The sequence below is a fragment of the Chiloscyllium punctatum genome, chromosome 9 (assembly GCF_047496795.1).
Source record: "Chiloscyllium punctatum isolate Juve2018m chromosome 9, sChiPun1.3, whole genome shotgun sequence".
Classification (NCBI taxonomy): Eukaryota; Metazoa; Chordata; class Chondrichthyes; order Orectolobiformes; family Hemiscylliidae; genus Chiloscyllium; species Chiloscyllium punctatum.
Window position 1 is genome coordinate 41209018 of NC_092747.1, and position 16313 is coordinate 41225330.

General features: G+C 39.7%; 1 protein-coding gene across 4 annotated transcripts in view; it reads right to left on the reverse strand.

The window, feature by feature from the left end:
- The window catches only part of LOC140481325 (actin-binding protein WASF3-like), a 113032-nt gene that overhangs the window by 75150 nt on the left and 21569 nt on the right, over positions 1–16313 (reverse strand). The window contains exon 2 of one of the 4 annotated variants that reach the window (XM_072577314.1): positions 14338–14456. The exons of the other annotated variants lie outside the window; for them this stretch is intronic. The gene's annotated coding sequence lies outside the window, so the exon portion shown is untranslated. The remainder of the gene's footprint in view (positions 1–14337; positions 14457–16313) is intronic. 4 annotated transcript variants of the gene reach the window in all.

Below are 16313 nucleotides of genomic sequence, written 5' to 3' on the forward strand. Positions count from 1 at the left end.
GCAGGTCTCCCAGCATCTCAACAGATGCAATAAAATTATGCATTTTTTTAAGCACACCATCGTATCTACTTTCTCTAAACCTAAATTGCATGTCAGCTCACCTAGAGGGATCCCTTTTCACCAGAGTGAATTCCGTCCAAATGTATCCATGAACTAGATCCAAAAAGATATCCTACCTCTCCATGAAGGTACCCTAGCTACCAAAATGAATCCAAGTCCAGTCTTAGTCTGCACATTTCAGGTTTCAGACACCTACCTCATCAGCCTGTTCAATTTTTCAGTGGATCATTGTTGCGACATGGCAATGAACCCTTCTGCTAATTAAACCAAACACCCAGAAAAGCTCATCACCTTACAATCTGTTAAAGTATGAGTGACAGAGAACTTCCAAATTCCACTATTTTAAAGAAAAAAATATCAATTTATTCTTTAACTCTAAAAGTGAATATTAAAACAACTATTTACAACTCTAAGTCTCCTTTCTCTTAAATGCTTATTATCTGCCTACAACTCGATAACAATAAAAAACATTTTTAAAATTACAGCAATTTAAGTTCAAAACCACACAGCGGCTTCATCATCGGTGTCTATCTTCCTCCGGCTGAAGACTGCCCTGCGTCATCTTCTGCCTTTTACTGCAAAGGTGTTTCATACGACAAAAGGTACATTTGATAGAGAGTGTTTTGAATGGCAATCCCTCTTGATGGCAGTTTACTCTTAAGTGTCAAAACGTCTGCTTTTTTATACCCCAAACATCAGATTGGGGTATTGGTTCGGGCATTGGCAAAAACAATAAATTCAAAATAGATTGGGTTTTAGTATCCTGTTAACTGATTGGCTAAATTCAAATTGTGGTCAAAACAACTCCTGTACCTAGTTTACAGCCAAATGTAACATACTTTCAATTATCCAGTACAGAACAACCTTGGTTATCCAAACGTCAATTATCTGAATTTCAGATTATCTGAACAAGATCCGAAGGTCCTGTAAAAATGTTCATATATCCGAACAGTTGTTCTGTACACTGATTTCTAGTCAGTCACATGACAGGTGGGCTTTTGCCTGAAACATCGATTTTGCTGCTCTTCGGATGCTGCCTGAACCGCTGTGCTCTTGCAGCACCACTATTTCAAATGGTGCCTGTAAGCTATCAATGCAAAACAGCATTCACTCTCTCTTAAAGGTACAACTTTAACAATCATATAAAGAACATATTTACAAAGGTCTACCGCAAGTCACCATTTATCTAGTTGATGTGCTATTAACAGGAAAGAGCAATAAGGAGCACTTAGAGAACTTGGACTTAGTCCTTAGGCATTTCTCCTAGGCAGACGTATGCCTTAGAAGGGACAAATGTGTGTTTCAGCCATCCCAAATGATCTACTTGGGAAAATACAGTTGGCAAGACCAGGTTATACCTGTTAGAAGATGAAGTGAGGGCAATTGAAGGTCCCCAGGCTCCTGCATCTGTACCAGAGCTTCGGTCTTTCCTTGGGCTGGTGAATTATTACTGGAAGTTCATACATAACCTGGCCTTCAACCTGGCACCTTTGCATCAACTCTTTAAAAAGGGTCAGCCTTGGAAATGATCATGTAGCCAAGCCATAGCTTTCAGGCAAGTGAAGAAACAGCCTTCATCCTCTAAAGGTGTGGGCACACTGTGATCCTAAGCAAGTCTGGTATTGACTTGTGATGCCTCCCTGTACAGCATCAGGGTAGCATTAGCTCATAGGTGACCCAATAGAAAGGAAGGTCCAATAGCACGTGCATCCAGGACTTAGACTAATGCAGAGTATAAATTCTGCCACATAGAGGAGTACGATTTGGCAGTCATATGTGGAGACAGTAAGTTCCACCATTACCATTACAGGCATAAATTCATAATAACAACTTTCCACAAACCCTGCTAAGTCTACTTAAAGAGGACAAGGCAATGCTGCCCATTGTTTTAGGCTGAACTCAGCAGGGGGCTTTAATTTGAAGTGCATATAATTACAAGTTGGAGCATCATTCGTGAGGCCAAGTACCAAATACAGATGCATTGAGCTGCCTCTCACTGGCAGATATACTACCGTGGTACTGCCACTGCAACAGTCCATAATGGTTTTAAATTTTCTAGACACATTTCCAGTCACAGCTCACAAGAGCAGATATGGATGCAGAAAGACCAGTCATGGCAAAACTAAAACAGCTGGGATGACTGTGAAGGCCCTTTGGTTTTCCTATCAGAATTGAAACCTTTTTGGACTCAGAGAGACCAGGTCACAGTAGAAGATGGCATACTATTATGGACAAAGTTAAAAATCACAGAACACTAGGTTATAGTCAGTTCAATTGTCCCAAGCAAAGGTTGCCACCAGATACTGGCTGAACTCCATCAGGGTCATCCAGGGCTTTCCAAACTGAAGCTGTTGTGTTTGGTGGCCAGGACTGGATGCAGACATAGTCACGTTAGTGGGGTAGTGCCCAGAGTGCCAACAAGGACAAAAATTCCCACCAGCCATTCTCCCACACTCATGGGAATGGCGGTAGGACCTGGACTCAGTTACAGACTATGCAGATCCTTTCATAGGCTCAACATTCTTACTCATTATGGACTCCAACTTGAAGTGGCTGGACATACATACAGTTTATTCATCAATCACAAGGATGACAATAGAAAAACTGCACACGTCTTTCACAGTACACGGACTCCAGGAAGTGTTGGTCACAGATAATGGGCCATTGTTTACCAGCAGGGAATTTGAACATTTCCTAAAGTTAAATGGGATTCAACATACAAGGACATCCCATACCATTCAACATCCAATGACCTGGCAGAAAGAGGAATCCAAACTTTGAAGGCAGGCATAAAGAAACAACCTACAGCTTCACTAGATACCAAACTGCCTCAGTTCCTATTGATTAGAAGACTATTTTACACATCTACAGGGCTAGCTCCAGTTGTTAATGGGGAGAAGACTCCAAATCAGGTTAAATCTGATCTTCCCGGACCTGGGGGACAGGGTGAAACAGCATCAGGAATGTCAATGCTGGATGCAACACTTCACTAACTGAGAGAGACAGTTTGCTTCAGTGGATGAAATTTGATTTAGGAACCACAGGAATGGCCCTGCATGGATAAGGGCATAGTTGACGAGAGGTCAGGTGCAGTGACATATAAAGTTAGGGTCGTTGCAATGGTACTGAACGAGAATGTTGACCATATGAAAACTGCAAACTAGCAAACAGTGCAGGACCAAAATGTGCTCAGCTCCTCAACAACCGTTCCAACTATTCCAGAGTCCATGGGTTCCCCCTCTCTGTCAAGCATTGAAGGTACCTCAGAATCTGTGATGGATACCAGGGATGTCACTGCCTCAATGCCTCTGCAACCTGAAAAAGAGAATGAACTTCTTCCAAGATGCTCCAGGCTCACTAGGCAAACTACTGTGTGTTACATGCTGCCCGTATCAGAGGCAGAGTTGGAGGAACCTGAGCCGGTCCTAAAACACCCCAGGAGGAGCTACAAAAAAGAACCTACCAATGCCCTTGGACTCACACAGAACATAAGTTCCCTGATTAGAATGCTAACCTGGTCTAATGAGGGAGCCCTTGCTGACAGATCAAAAACAGGAGTATCAGACATCCTGTTCATTCTGAGACTTTGCTCTAAGGGAGCTGGATCAGAGTAAAGGACTCTCCATTTGTAAATAAAGGTGACTTCAGAAGTCATTAGATGATGACAAAGTAAATAGTGGCACCCTCTAATTTGCACCACCACCATGAACAGTGGTTACAGCAATTCAGCAATAAATACCAATTTGAAAGCAAGAATTCACAATAAAACCTGACAGCTTTATGTCCAGCACTTTGACAGAATCTACCTCTTAAGAATTGGCCTTTTTGGCCATTAACAATACGGTATTTGAAATCAAATCACTTGCTGCATGTCAATGTTTCATTGATAGCAGGGTGCCAAGAACAAGATGTGTGAATTAACTTTTATGCCGCAGATCTCTAACAACTCAAATTCATAATAACAAATATCAGATAAAATCATTGAATAATGGATACCACTAGTTATGATGAAGTTATTATTTGAAGTAAGCATCTTAAATAAATGCAGTCAGCTTACAATATTGTTAATGCTATAGACATGTACAACTGTTTACAATGTGTGATTTCAATTTGTTCAGGTTATATTTATTTTACAGGCATAACTTTTTTTGTCAGTGTGCTTTGTTGGGAGCTATCACAAATACGGAGAGGTAAATCAGCAGTTAGTACTGAAATTTGATTATATACTTACCAAGGACTTGAAGGATGGACAACTATGAGCTAGTAGTATCGGAGAGAAGATGGCAGCACTTATATTGGAGGAAAGGAGACAGAAATTGACCTTGTTCCAACAGCAATATCACAAGACATAGGAGCAGCAAGTAGGCCATTCTGCCCAATGAGACTGCTCCATCATTCAATGAGATCATGGATGATCTGATAATCTTTAACTCCACTTCCTGCCTTTTCCCCATAACCCTCAATTCACTTACTGATTAAAAATATGTCTATCTCAGCCTTGGGTATTCTTAACAACTCTGCCTCAACAGTTCTCTGCAGTAAAGAATTCCACAGATTCATTACGTTCAGAGATTTCCTCCTCATCTCAGTTTTAAATATGTGTCCCATTATTCTAAGATTATGGCCTCTGGATTTATACTCTCCCACAAGGGAGAAACAACCTTTGTACATCTATCTTGTCAAATCCCCTAAGAAGCTAGTATGTTTCAAAAAGGGTGTCTCTTCTTCTGTATTCAAAGAGATACAGGCTCAATCTACACTGCCTACCCTCATAAGACAGTTCCTCTATTCCTGGTATCAGCCTAATGAGCCTTTTCTGGACTACCTCCAATGACAGTATATCTTTCCTTAGATAAGGAATTCAAAACTGTACACAGTGGCCTAGCTATGATCTGACCAGCGCCTTGTTTGGTTTTAGCAAAACATCCATACTTCAATACTCCATTCACTTTGAAAAAGGGGCCGACATTCCATTGCTTTCCCTAATACCCACTGAACTTGCTAGGTTTACGCGATTTATGCACTAGATAGCCAAATCACTCTGTTGTGTGCTTTCTACAAAGGTCTTTCATTTAAATAATGTTCAGCTACTCTATTCTTCCCATCAAAGTCCGCAGACACACATTTCCCTACATTATATTCCACTTAAGTTTTTGTCCTCTCACTTAAACTTTCTATATCTGTCTGGAGACTGTGCGTGTTATCCTCACTACTTGCCTTGCTACATACTTCCACAAAAATGTTGAAGTATATTCACCTTGCTCATCCAAGTCATTACATAAGAACTAGGAGGAGTAGGCCACTTGGCCCTTCAAGCTTGCTCCACCATTCAATAAGATCATGGCTGATCTTTTCGTGGCCTCAGCTCCACTTATCCGCCCACTCGCCAAAACCCTTAATTCCTTTACTGTTCAGAAAATTGTCTATCTTCGCTTTAAAAACATTTACTGAAGAAGCTTCAACCAATTCACTGGGCAGAGAATTCCATGGATTTACAACCCTCTGGGTGAAGAAGTTATTTCTCAATTCAGTCTTAAATCTGCTCCCCCTAATTTTGAGGCTATGCCCTCTTGTCCTAGTTTCACCCACCAGTGAAAACATTCTCTCTTATCTATTTCCTTCATAATTTTATATGCTTCTATAAAGATCCCCCCTGCATTCTTCTGAATTCCAATTAACATAATCCCAGTCTATTCAGTCTCTCCTCATAAGCCAACCCCCTCAACTCCGGAATCAACCTAGTGAACCTCCTCTGCACCCCTTCTAGTGCCAGTACATGATTTCTCAAGTAAGGAACCCAAAACTACACGCAGTACCCCAGGTGTGATCTCACCAGCACCCTATACAGCTGCAACATAACCTCTCTGCTTTTAAACTCAATCCTTTTAGCAATGGAGGACAAAATTCCATTTGCCTTCTTGATTACCTGCAGACCAACATTCTGTGATTCATACACAAGGACACCCAGGTCCCTCTGCACAGCAGCATGCTGCAATTTCTTACAATTTGAGTAGTAGTCCTTTTTACTGTTATTCCTACTGAAATGAATGTCTTCACATTTATTAATTGTACTCCATCTGCCAGACCTTTGCCCACTCACTTAAACTATGTGCCTTTGCAAAGTTTCACAATCCTTTGCACTTTGCTCTACCATTCATCTTACTGTCATCTGCAAACTTTGACACACTTCACGTGGTCCCCAACTCCAAATCATCTACGTTAATTGTGAATTATTGAGGTCCCAATACTGATCCTGGAGGCACACGACTAGTCACTGATTGCCAACTGGAATAGCACTCATTTATCCCCACTCTTTGCTTCCTGTTGGTTAACCAATCGTCTATCCATGCAATGCATTGCCCATAACACCTTGCATCTTTATCTTATGCAGCAGTCTTTATCACGGCACCTTGTCAAATGCCTTCTGGAAATCTAGACATGCCACATCTGCTGGGTCCTCGTTGTCCAGCACATTTATGATATCTTCATAGAATTCCAAAAGACTAGTTCAGCACAACCTGCCCTTCATGAACCCTTGCTGTGTCTGCCCAACGGAACAATTTCTATCTCAATGCCTTGCTATTTCTTCCTTGTTAATATTCTCAAGCATTTACCCCACTACAGAAATTAAGCTAATTGGTTGATAATTCCCCATCTTTTGTCTATCTCCCTTTTTAAAAGCAGTGGCGTCACATTTGTTGTTTTCCAGTCTGCTGAAACTACCCCGGAGTTCAGTGAATTTTGGAAAATTACCACAACTGCATTTGCTACTTCTTCCAACTCTTATAGCACCCTGGAATGCATTCTATCAGGGCGAGGAAATTTGTTTACCAATAGCTCCATTGGATTGCCCAGCACTACCTCTTTCGTGATAATGATTGTTTCCAGGTCCTAACCTACCTTTGTCCCTTTGTTAATTACTGGCATGTTGTTATTCATGTCCTCAACTGTGAAGACCAACAAAATATCTCAGTCATTTCCTCATATCTTATTACCAAATACCCCTTCTCATCCTCTAAAGGACCAATGTTTATTTTAGACACTCAGTTTTACATATTAATAGGAACGTTTGCTATCGGTCTTTACATTCTGAACTAGTTTTTTTCTCATAATCTCTTACTTTTCTTTACAGCTCTTTTTGTGGCTATCAGTTGACCTCCAAAGCTTTCCCAATCTTCTAGTTTCTTGCGGAACTTGGCCTTCTCTTTCATGCTTTTCCAGCAACACATTTTTCAGCTCTGATCTCCAGCATCTGCAGTCCTCACTTTCTCCTTCTCTTTCAATATGCTAGCCTCCCTATTTCCTTAGGCACCCATGGCAGATGACTCTTTTCCTACAGTCCTCCCTTTCCACTGGTGTACACTTTTGCTCAGCACTTTGAAAGAATTGCTTTAAAAATCCTCCATTGTTCTTTAACTGTCCCCCACCATAAAATCTTTGCTTCCAGTCTATTGCCCTCTTTGCCAGTCTTTCCAGTCTTTGCCCTCATCCTATTGTAGTCTGCCTTGTTTAAGCACAGGACCCAGGTATTGGATTTTATCTTTGCACTTTCCATCTGTACTGTAAATTCAAATATACTGCGATCACGCTTTCCAAGAGAATCCCTAATTATGACATCATTAGTTATTGCTGTCTTATTACATAGGACCAGATCTAGGATAGCTTGCTCTCTCGTTGGTTCTTTTACATACTATTCAAGAAAACTATCACAGATACATTCAATGAATTCCTCCTCCACTCTACCCTGACCAACCTGGTTCGACCAACCGACACGTAGATTAAAATCCCCAGTGATAATTGCCTTATTTCACAGGCATTGGTTATTTCTTTGTTTATTGCCTGCCCCAATGTGATTATTATTTAGTGGCCAATAGACGACACCTACCCATGACTTTTTCTTCTTAGGATTTCTAATTTCCCCAGAAATGGATTCAACTTTATTCTCCATAGAACCTACATAATTTCTGACCACTGCCCTGATGTCATCCTTAAATATCTGAGCTTCTCTGTCTGTCCTTCCAAATATTCTGATACTCCTGGATGTTTAATTCTCAGTCGTGACCATCCTGCAACCATGTCTCCATAACGGCTACTACATTTTAAAAAAATTAGATTCCCTACAATGTGGGAACAGGCCCTTCGGCCCAACCAGTTCACACCGACCCTCCGAAGGGTAACCCACCCAGACCCATTTCCCTCTGACTAACGCATCTAACACTATGGGCAATTTAGCATTGTCAATTCACCTGACCTGCACATCTTTGGACTGTGGGAGGAAACTGGAGCACCCGGAGGAAACCTACGCAGACATGGGGAGAATGTGCAAACTCCACACAGACACAGACAGTCACCATAGGCTGGAATTGAACCTGGGACCCTGGTGCTGTGAGGCAGCAGTGCTAACCACTGAGCCATCATTTGCAATGATTTATGCCACTAACTCACCTGCCTTGTTACAAATGCTACGAACAAATGCCCTTCCTTATGCTAATTTTTATACCCACTTTATGAATTCCAACATAGAGTCATAGAGATGTACAACATGGAAACAGACCTGTTGGTCTAACTCATCTATGCCGACCAGGTATCCTAACCTAATCTAGTGCCATTTCCCAGCATTTCGCCCATATCCCTCCGAACCCATCTTGTTCATATACCCATCTAAATGCATTTTAAAAGTTTTTATACAAGTCTCCACCACTTCCTCTGGCTGCTCATTCCATACACGCACCACCTTCCAACAATAATATCTTCTGAGTTATCCTTCCTTTTTACTTCTTTCATAGTCTGCCATGTAGTTAAATCCTCCTGCACACATGCTAACCTGCTGCTTTCCTCTTTATTTACCACGATACTTCCTGTCGTTTTCCCGTTCCCTTCCCCCCAACTCACTAGTTTAAAATCCTAGTGACCACCCATTATTATATATTGTAAATCATTGTGCCCTAGCACTGATCCCTGTGGCCCGCTACTAATTATAGGTTACATCCTGAAGATCCCTCTTTTCCCTATTCCCCATTTTCTATTAGCCAATCCCCTATCCATACTAATAGATTACCTCCAACACCATGGGCTCTTATCTTATCAGCTGGTCTAATATGTGGATAACGTATCAAATACTTTGAAAGTCCAAATATATTTCATCCACTGCTTCCCTTTTGTCGATTCTGCTTACTACCTCCTGATAGATTTGGCAGGCATAATTTCCCCTTCATGAAGCCATTCTGACTGTGCTTGCTTGTATTGTGCATTTCTAAATGCCTTACCACCGATCCTTTATTATAAAGTCTAACTTTATAATAAACAGATGTCAAGCAAACGAGCTTGTAGTTACCTGTTTTGGTCTCCTTCTCTTTTTAAATGTAAGTGTTACACTGGAAATTTTCCAATCCTCAGGGACCTTTTCCAAATCCAAGGATTCCTGAAAAATTAGGACTAGCACTTTTTCTGCAGCTACTTCCTTTAATGTTTGAGGATGCATCTTATCAGGTCCGGGGGCGTAACCGTCTTTAGCCCCATTAATTTCCCGAGCACTCATTACTTAGTGACAGTTACTGTATTTATTTTCCCTTCTCCTTTTACCCCTTAAGTATTTAATCATTTTAGAATGCTATAAAGTCTTCTGCTATGAAGACTGATTCAGTGCTGAGTATTTTTCCAGATGACTAAGACTGCTTTCACCCTGGTGACAACCTCAGATCTGGTTGGCATGGTCTTGCCATGGCCTCTGCTGCTGGTCCTTTTTTTTTGGAGGGGAATAGGAATTTCAGATCAGTACTATCTTTCCAGCAGGATTCCAGGATGCTACCTGAAAAGTGGTGCGCCAATTTCATATTTCTGGGAAAAACGTTAACAAACATGCAGGACAATTCTGCACAATGCATATCCAAGTGCACAATGGGTCTTTAAAGATGGTGCAGGTTCAAGGGATGCTACTGAATTCTAAGAAATCTGTTGAGTGGTCAGTTGTTCCAGGGTAGTCAGATAGGGTGAGAAACCAGATGAAGGAAACATCAATTGGGCATGGTAGGTAATTAATGAGGCAAGTTGGAGACATATGGTGTAAAAAAAAACCCATCAGGCCTTGTGGGGATATGGCCTGCAAAAAAAAAACTTGATGAAACTCAAGTTTAACCAAAAAAAAATTCAGTCCTGACAAGAGCCAGACTGAAAATTGTATTGGCAGGGTGAATCTTAGAGATCTAAAATGATCCTTTAATAAAATGGAGGTAACTCTCCAATACAACGTTAGCTGACTTCAAAACTATTGAGGGGTGAAACAGAAGGTACTTTTCATGGTGTAAGTCTCACATCATCATGATTGGGATGGTTTAAGCAAACAATTTCAAGCAACTCAAAATCTCCTCAACCACTGTTTTCCTTAATAACCACCGACTCTCTTGATAGAACTGCTTCAATGCAGATGTTATTCTTCTGTGACAAACTAAATGTCTGTTTCTGTACAGGTTTCCATCAATATCCTCATGCAGTTTCTGTTCCCTTCAGGTAGATTAAATCAAGAAACTACTATATCTTAAAAACAAGAAGTAATGTTCCATTTAAAGACACTCTCGTTACTTATTTTCTCTTAAAATAAGAAATCACTAAAAGTTTACACAATATCAACCAACGAGCTTGATCATAAACAAAAACAGAAATTGCTGGAAAAGCTCAGCAGGTCTAGCAGCATCTCTGTTTAGAAATCAGCGTTAGCATTTCAGGTCGAGTGACCCTTCCTCTAACCCTGAACATAATGTTACCATACTACTAAACGGTAATCAGCATACATGTATATGCTTACGACATTTAGCTTTCCATTTATGCCTTTGTCATTAATTCGAGAACTGTAGTTTCATTTTCTGAGAGCCTATCCGAAATTATGACTTTAATTTGAAAGAATGCCAGTCTCCTAGCTGACACCAACACTGACATGTCTTTGGCCTTGACACATTAAACCCTGGCTGTTAAAAAATTCAAAACTTAGTAGCATATTGTCAAATTCCAAATGTAGTTTCCTCTTTATGCCTGTTCTATCACCAAGACTGCTAATTGTCAACATTAAAACTACATGCCCCCACTCTATTTTCATCTTTCAAAAGTCTAGTAGGGCCCTTCAATACATTGAGAACACAACTCTTCAGAGAATCTTTTAAACATTTCCATGAACTCAACTCAATACAAGCATTAACGCGTAAAGTAATGCAGCCAAGTCTACATTCACACCCTAATCATCCTACATCTTGCTTAATGAGGATTAAGAATCTAACTTTAAAATTATTTTCATTGAGACTTCCTCCTAGCGCCACTAGAGCTTAATCTCACCATCAAACATCAAGTCAATATCTCAAACTCTGTTGATGATTCCATCTATTCTGGAGATCTTCCCTCCATGCTAAATTACTTCTTACTGCTCCAACCACAAGCATCCTCTCCAAGTTCCATGAAGACTACATTAACAGACCTAACATTTCAAGTCTGTTGCTGTTGACTAAACTGATTTCCTCCTTGTTCATCATTGATATCTTACTTTCTTAACACTACTTTGTTTCCCTCATCTATACCCCAGTGACTGAGTCTCACCACTTCTTCTTTGGAGATAAGCCCAACCAGTCTGGTTGAACTCACACTGGATAATTTCTCCTTTAACTCTATTCATTTTCTCTAAATAAGGCATGCTACAATGGACAACATGTGGTGTTAATGTTATGTTAATTGAATTCTTGAAGTTAAAGATAAACAGGTGGAGGATATTAATTCGGTTGCAGGTCTTGTGACATAGTGGTACTGTCCCAATGTCTGAGAGAGGAGGCCATGGGTCACATCCCACCTGCTCCTGAAGTGTGTAGTAACATTTTATACTCTACCTGCTCAGAGATATCTATAATGATGAATGTCAAACTAAATTTTAAGAAATCTTGTGGCACATAGGTTGTGTACCTTTGAACCAGAAAGCCTGAGTTTAAGTCCATTTGATTTTATTTCAGTTCAGTTGGTTAGATGCCTGGTTTGCAATGCAGAGTGATGCCAACAGCATGGGTTAAATTCCTATACCAGCTGAAGTTAGGAAGAGATTCGCCTTCTCAACCTCTCGCCTTGATTGAGGCACAGTGACCATCAAGTTAAACCATCTCCAGTCACCTTTCTCTAATTAGACTCATACAGAGTGAGAGTGTGTGTGTGTGTGTGTGTGTGTGTGTGTTGTTCGTTCTCTTGGAGTGTCTCTGCCCCTAGACCAGAGGGGCCTGGATTCAACCCCCGCCTGCTCCAGACGTGTGTTATATCATCTCTGAACAGTTTGATGAGGAAAATAACTCGATGGAAGACATGAGTCTTAAGAACATATAGTCCCTTCCTGTTCTCCCTAGTCTCCCCCCCACCTCTTCACAATAGGTTGAGAAAATGTCACAGGATCTTGTGGTGCAACGATAGTGTTCCTACCTGTGAGCCATTAAGCCTAGGTTCAAATCCCACTTGCTGCAGAAGTGCATAATGACATCTCTGAACAGTTTGATGAAGAAAATAACTCTTGATCACCTATAAAGAGAGACTTCTATGTTGTCGAGGGTAAGTGAAGGAGGAGATAGACATGTATAAAGATGTATTCTGTAAATAAATCTAATATTGAGTAAAAAGATCGACTTCTGATTTCCTACTTCACCAGCTAGCTTATTAGTATCCTCTGACAGTGTTTTATTAACAGAGGCATGCAACACAAGAGCAAGAAGGTGATGTTGAACATGTGTAATGCACTTGTTAGACATCAGCTGCAATATCGTGTACAGTTGTGGGTGCCACATTGTAGAACAGATGAGAATGCATTGGAAAGAGAGCAGAAGTGATTTACAAAAATGGTTCCAGGATTGTAAAACTTCAGCCATGAGGATAGATTGGAAAAGTTGATATTGATCTCCTTGGAGAGATGAAGGCTGAGACGAGGTTTAATAAAGGCTTTCAAAATCATGAATAGGCTGAGTAGAGTAGATAGGGAGAAGCTGTTCCCATTCTAAAAAAATTCAAGGACAGAGGGCACACATGTAAAGTGATGTGCAAAAGTAGTAAGGATGTGTGAAAAAAAACTTTTTCAGTCCGCAAGTAGTTAGGGTATAAAACATACTGCTTACAAGTGTGGTGAAGGCAGGTTCAGTTGGGCATTCAAGAGGACACTAGATGATTATTTGGATAGAAATAACAAATAAGCAATAATGCAAGCATATGGGGAAATTGGCACTAGATAATGACACACATTTGAAGAGCCAGTTCATGCATATTGGGCCAAATTCAGTGATTTTGAAATTCTGTAACAGTGATTTAACACAAAGGTCCTATCTAAGCCTTTTTTCTGCAGGATATATGAAGTACCCCTTACTGCTGTGACTTTTTTTTCCCTAATACACTGAGAACTGTATCAGTGCCGTTCCCTGAATTTGTCCTGTACTATAAAATCATGTTAACTTCCAACTTATATTCTTCTCTCAATGTAATATTAAATGTATACAGAGCACCTAAACTAGATGGCTATTGCTAAAATTCTCAAAGAAATTCAAAGATGTTTAATAATTACAGGAGAATTGCAATACATTGACATTTTCAAGAATAGGAACAATATTAGAATAGAAATTAAGGTACATAGCATACTATGTGTAGTTGAGAAAATGTTGCCAATCATTTTACAAATTGTGTAACGAGATGTTCAAGAGTATTTAAGAAACAATCAAAATTAATTCAGAAGCAACAGGTCATACTATGACTTCCTCAGTAATTTTATATATTGCATTACTTTATGTCCAAAAGTCAACATGATTGAATTAGTCATATGTGGCCACACATAGCCTCTTCTCTTCCAGGATTTGCAACAAAGCACATGTACATCAGCACATGTACCCTCTTTCATGCAGGAAGTAAACAATACAGAATGGGAGAGGTGGTGATGGAAGGTTTTCAACAAGTACCAGACCAAAGTAAGACACACAGTATACCACAACAGCTTTAATTTGAACAAAGTTAAATAATCTATTTTGACAAAACTGTCATATCTACCAAACTGCTTCAGTTATAAAACACGTTAGTAATACAAAACATATGCTGTACATCATGTACCAAGATACTCTGATCATGCAACATTTACAAAACAAAATCTTACAAAAACAGTTGCAAGAGTTCTCGTCAGTTTTGACAACAGGACTGTAAACAATGTTTTAAAAATATAGCTTTCGCAAAGTGGCCTGGATTTTGCAGGATTAATAATGACAAGGCTGTCAGCACCCACTATTACTGTACCTGTATATGAACTGACAACTTTTGATGTCTGCACATGTTCAGTTAAACACAGAAATCCATAAGTTGCTGACAGTGATATCCTATTCCTCCACAGGGTACACTGGTTTCATTTGTGAAGGCTGAAACAATGAAGGATCACTGATCTATTGTCAACATCATCATTCATATATACATTATTTCTGTTGTAAGGATCAGTGAATAAAATGTTACATCTTTTTATGGGACCATAACAGAAGTTTTCCTGACTTTTCCCCAATAACTTTGATTCCCTTACAGATTAAAAACCTGTCTATCTCAGCTTTGAATATACTTAATGCCCCAGCCTCAACAGCGTACTGTGGTAAAGAACTCCAAGATTCACAAAAAGTCAAAGAATTACAGATGCTGAAAATCAGACAAAAAAAAAGTTTCTGGGAAAACTCAACAGGTCTGGCAACATCTGTGGAGAGAAAGCCCCAACTATTTAATATATTGGACATGGATAAGTTAGGTGAATGGGCCAAAAGTTATCAACTGAAATTTAATGCGGCTAAATTTGAGGTTATCCATTTTTGATGAAGGAATAGAAAGACAACTGATGATCTAAATGGAGGGAAGCGTCAGAGTATTTGGCTGCAGAGAGATCTGGGTGTCCTTGGGCATGAAGTGCAGAAAATCAGTTTCAGCTGCAATAAGGAAGGCAAATAGAATTTTGGCATTTATTGTTTGAGGAATAGAGTATAAATGTAAGGAACTGTTGCTGCAACTGTATAATGCAAAAGTGAGACCACACCTGGAGTACTTCATACAATTTTGGTCCTCTTACTTGAGGAGGGATGTAGTTGCATTGATGGCAATTCAGAAGAGATTCACTAGATTGATTCCAGAGATAACAGGTTTGTCTTATAAAGAAAAATTGAGCAGTTTAGGCCTATACTCTCTGGAATTTAGAAATCTGAGAGGAGATCTAAATGAAGTACACTAGATGCTAAAGGTAATTGATAAAGTAGACATAATGTGAGGCAATCTAAACTGAGAGTTATAGTTTTAGGATAAAGAGTAGCATATTTAAAACAAGGATAAGAACAAATTCTGTCAACGGGTTATGAATCTGTAGAATGCATTACCCCAGACTATGGTGGATACTGAACAAATTTATTTAGTAATGGGTTGAAGGGTTATGAAGAGTAGGGCAGAAAAGTCAAAATAAGTCCAAGATGATATCAGCTATGATCAGCTATGATCATATTAAATGGTGGAGTAGGCTCAATAGCTGAATTGTCTATTCTTGCTCCTACTTCTTATGTTCTTATGTAATGGGGTTAAAGGCCAATAGGTCCCTTGGACTTCATGGTTTGAGTCTTAGGATTTTCTACAAAGTTGCTACTGATATAGTAGATGCTTTAATAATAATCTTCAAAGAATCCTTATCTTCTGAAAGAGTTCCAGAGGATTGGAAAATTGCCAATGTAATAGCTTTATTCAAATAGGGAGGGAGACAAAAACAGACACTGTAGGCCAATTAGTTTGAAAATCAATCTTTGGGAAAATGTCAAAGTCTGTTAAAAGGACATAATAACAGAGCATTTAGAACCACAATATTATCAAGCATAATCAGCATGACTTCATAAAAAAGAAATCATGGTTGAACCTTTTTTTTCAGTTCTTGAAGAAGTTGCAAACATGGTAGATAAAGGGGAACCAGTCTATCAGGTAATAGGTAAGGCAAATACAATGTTGGACTTTATTTCAAAGGAAATGTAGGGGGGAGAAAAAGGGAGGTCTTTCTAAAACTGTGAGATGTGGGTCAGACCACAGCTGGAACACTGAGCAGTTCTGGGCCCTTAAGTGAAGCAAAGATTTTGGTATTGGAGGTAGTCGAGAGAAGGTTCACAAAGTGATTCCAGGTGTGGAGGGACTTTCTTACATGGAGAGACTGAGTAGATTGGGCTTGAAGTCACAGGAGTGTAGAAAAACAAGAGGCCACCTTACTGAAA